Source organism: Lynx rufus, unplaced genomic scaffold (genome assembly GCF_022079265.1).
Source record: "Lynx rufus isolate CCGP_SWC_20201006 ecotype Redwood Valley unplaced genomic scaffold, mLynRuf1.p SCAF_6, whole genome shotgun sequence".
In the NCBI taxonomy this organism is placed as follows: Eukaryota; Metazoa; Chordata; class Mammalia; order Carnivora; family Felidae; genus Lynx; species Lynx rufus.
Genome location: NW_025814878.1, coordinates 71,730,903 through 71,735,278, shown reverse-complemented (window position 1 = coordinate 71,735,278; position 4,376 = coordinate 71,730,903). Strand labels below are relative to the sequence as shown.

Genomic DNA, 4,376 nt, shown 5'->3' with positions numbered 1-4,376 from the left:
AGGTTAAACAACTTCCTCATTTTCACTTTATAAACTGTCATGTAATGTCATGCCCCTGAGCTTCACATCAGTCTTTGAATTTAAAGGCTTCCAGTTCTTTCAAGAACTGTTCTTATATCTACAATAAACTCTTACTAAGTACCACTTATTGATTCAGTGGTTTTAATATTGCTATTTCTGGATTGTTGACAACATTATGCTAAATGAAATAAGCCAATCACAGACGGACAAATACTGCATGATTCCACTTATATGAGATATCTAAAATAGCTAAAATAATAGCAGAGAATAGATTGGTTGCCAGAGGCTGGGAGCTGGGGGATATGAGGAGTGTCGTTTAATGGCATAAAGTTTCAGTTATGCAAGATCAATAAGTTCTAGAAATCTCCCGTAAAGCAATGCCAATAGTTAACAATATTATACTGTATACCTAAAAAGGTGTCAAGGTCACTCCCATGTTTTTGTCACACAGACACACACAAAAAAGTGTTCCTACCACAGAAAAAAGGGGGGACACAAGGGAATTTTTGGAGGTGATGGATATGCCTATTACCTTGACTGTGTAATGGTTTCATGGGTGTATATAGTATGTCCAAACTCCAAATTGTAATTATTAAACATGTATGGTTTTTAAATATCAATTATACTTCAATAAAGGTGTTTTTAAAAAAAATTGCTTATGGAGTATTTTCCCCACCGATTTCCATAATAAATCCTGAGGTGCATCTATGAATATAAATGCAGTAGAAAAGGGTGACACTGACAGAGCTTAAAGAATGTTTATTCTTCTTAAGCAGTGTCCTATCTTCAGAGATTCTGATTTCATTGCTCTGCAGTGTAGTCCAAGCATCAGGATTTTTAGAAACTCCCAGGTGATTGCAAAGTGCAGCCATGGTTGAAATCATCCGATGCACAATAGTGCTTTTCGAACATAAATAAACATATACATCCCCTGGGGATCTTGTTAAAATGCAGATTCTGATTCAGGAGGTCCAAGGTGGAGCCCAGGAGTATACATTTCTAAAATGCTTCAAGGGATGATGGAGATGCTGGTCTGTGCCTCACTCTTGGACCAACAAGTGTGTCGTATGTAGCAATGTTTAAGGGTGGCATTAATTGAATCAGAAAAACAAAAAGGGCAATTTGGATACAAAAAACATGGCACCTATACGAAACATAAAGAGTGCTTCTTCAGCTTTGGCTACTGTGGGGTCACCTTGCAGGGAAATCCTTGAGCGGGACTCCATCTTCGTGTTCTGTTTCCATAAACTCATCAAGTAACCAGAATATCATTGATCTATTGTAGTGATCTAAACCAGTCATTGTTGAGATGGGGAGAGAACAGTTTCCCTTTATGAGTAGAGACAATCTGGAGTGGGAAGGATGCATTCATCTTCTTTCTGTATTGCCCCAGTCTGTGACAAGCTGTAAACAACAGGGAACTCATTTGGCATATTTTCCCTGCAGCCATTTGTCAGGTGTCATAATTCTATGAAAAAAAAGCCCTTGGGAAATTATAATAAATGTATTTCTTACTATTGAATTTCTATTTATGCTGATATTTGTTAAGAGTCTCAGATTTTATCTGTATGGCAACATTATTTTAATAGTAATATCATTAAACTTTATGGAGAATTCTTCTTTGATACACAAACACAAAGTATTTTTGGTAAAATAAAACAAGTACAATATTTCAGGATTTCCATCTCCCATAAATATTTGTACCTAGAAATAACCAGAAAAGACATATTTTTCACAGTTACAACACTATTAAAGTATTTTACTTCTATTTGTTCACATCATAGAAATATGAGTGCTGGTTTTCATTTCCATATTAGTAAATAGAAGATGCATAAATGAAAGGACTTAAATGTGACCTCAGGGTTTTTTTTTTTCTTAGACCATGGTTCCCAAACTTTTTTGTTCCAGGACTCCTTTCATCCTTAAAAATTATTGAGTACACAAATTGCTTTTGTTTGTGTCCATCCTATTGATATTTACTCATTTAGAAACTAAAACTGAGAGGGGCGCCTGGGTGGCGCAGTCGGTTAAGCGTCCGACTTCAGCCAGGTCACGATCTCGCGGTCCGTGAGTTCGAGCCCCGCATCAGGCTCTGGGCTGATGGCTCAGAGCCTGGAGCCTGTTTCCGATTCTATGTCTACCTCTCTCTCTGCCCCTCCCCTGTTCATGCTCTGTCTCTCTCTGTCCCAAAAATAAAAAAAATAAAAAAAACTAAAACTGAGAAAATTTTTATACGTTTAACTCATTTTAAAATAATAATAATAGTATATGTATTACATTTCACTATAAATAATGTATCTTTAGGAAAAGTAAGTAAATTTTCCAAAATAAAAAATATGTAGTAAAAAAGAATATCATTTTTTTTTACATTTTAAAAAATCTCTTTGAGTCTGTCTTCCTCGAAGACAGAGAGATTCCCATATCTGCGTCAGCATTCAATTTATTTTGATATAAAGAAAATATAGCATCTCAAGATCTATAATCTGTAAAGGAAAGGGTATTTTAATGTTCAGATAATTGTGGATATCCTTCTTTGATACTACACCAACACTCAACAAGTGGTCATTTCTGAAAGGTTAATTACAATATGGAATCAGAAGCCATATAGATAAACTTTTATTCTGTGTTACATTAAAATCTACTTGTCTAGCTTGCTCTTTCAATGGATCTTTTACCCATGCATGATCTTATGACATTTGGAGCATGTTGATTCACTGCGTTATGGAGATCTTCCAAATGTTAACATATTTCATTATACCATATCAAAAAATACATCCATTAATATCACCGCCAATTTGATCAGCAAGGTTTTCACATACTGGAAAGCAATCAAGCTCATAGTAGCTGATTCAAAATTCAATTTTCTCTTGAAAACTCAAACTTTATCATTAAAAACAAATGCTGTCAGTTGTTTTCCTTGTAGTGACAGAAATAAATCATACATTTTTAAAAAAGATGTCAGCTACTTTCTGCCCGTGGATACCACCGAGTAAGCATCATGAAAGTCTCCCTCCCACCGCCGTCATGTCTAAGTCAGAGTCTCCCAAAGAGCCTGAACAGCTGCGGAAGCTTTTCATCCGAGGTTTGAGCTTTGAAACAACCAATGAGAGTCTGAGGAGCCGTTTAGAGCAACAGGGAATGCTTACGGACTGTGTGGTAATGAGAGATCCAAACACCAAGCGCTCCAGAGGCTTCGGGTTTGTCACCTATGCCACTGTGGAAGAGGTGGATGCAGCCATGAATGCAAGGCCACACAAGGTGGATGGAAGAGTTGTAGAACCAAAGAGGGCTGTCTCAAGAGAAGATTCTCAAAGACCTGGTGCCCACTTAACTGTGAAAAAGATTTTTGTCAGTGGCATTAAAGAAGACACTAAACAACATCATCTAAGAGATTGTTTGGACAGTATGGGAAAATGGAAGTGATTGAAACCATGACAGACCGAGGCAATGGCAAAAAGAGAGGCTTTGCCTTTGTAACATTTGATGACCATGACTCTGTAGACAAGATTGTCATTCAAAAATACCATACTGTGAATGGCCACAACTGTGAAGTAAGGGAAGCTTTATCTAAGCAAGAGATGGCTAGTGCCTCTTCCAGCCAAAGAGGTCAAAGTGGTCCTTGGAACTTCGGTGATGGTCCCGGAGGTGGTTTTGGTGGGAATGACAACTTTGGCCATGAAGGAAACTTCAGTGGACGAGGTGGCCTTGGTGGCAGTCAAGGTGGTGATGGGTATGGTGGCAGTGGGGATGGTTATAAAGGATTTGGTAATGATGGAGGCAATTTTGGAGGTGGTGGAAGCTATAATGATTTTGGCAATTACAACAATCAGTCTTCAAATTTTGGACCCATGAAAGGAGGAAATTTTGGAGGCAGAAGCTCTGGCCCCTATGGTGGTGGAGGTCAATATTTTGCCAAACCACGAAACCAAGGTGGCTATGGCAGTTCCAGCAGCAGCAGTAGCTTTGGCAGTGGCAGAAGATTTTAATTACTGCCAGGAAACAAAGATTAGCAGGAAAGAAGAGCCAGAGAAGTGACAGGGAAGCTACAGGTTACAACAGATCTGTGAACTCAGCCAAGCACAGTGGTGGCAGGGCCTAGCTGCTACAAAGAAGACATGTTTTAGACAATACTCATGTGTATGGGCAAAAAACTCGAGGACTGTATTTGTGACTAATTGTATAACAGGTTATTTTAGGTTTTGTTCTGTAGAAAGTGTAAAGCACTCCAACAAAGGGTTTTAATTTAGATTTTTTTTTTTTGCACCCATGCTGTTGATTGCTAAATGTAATAGTCTGATCATGACACTGAATAAATGTGTCTTTTTTTAAATGTGCTGTGTAAAGTTAGTCTCCTC

General features: G+C 37.9%; 1 pseudogene; it reads left to right on the top strand.

Moving 5' to 3' along the window:
* Window positions 1–3,045: 3,045 nt before the first annotated feature.
* On the top strand, window positions 3,046–4,007 carry LOC124528013 (heterogeneous nuclear ribonucleoprotein A1-like; annotated as a pseudogene).
* The last annotated feature ends 369 nt before the right edge of the window (window positions 4,008–4,376 follow it).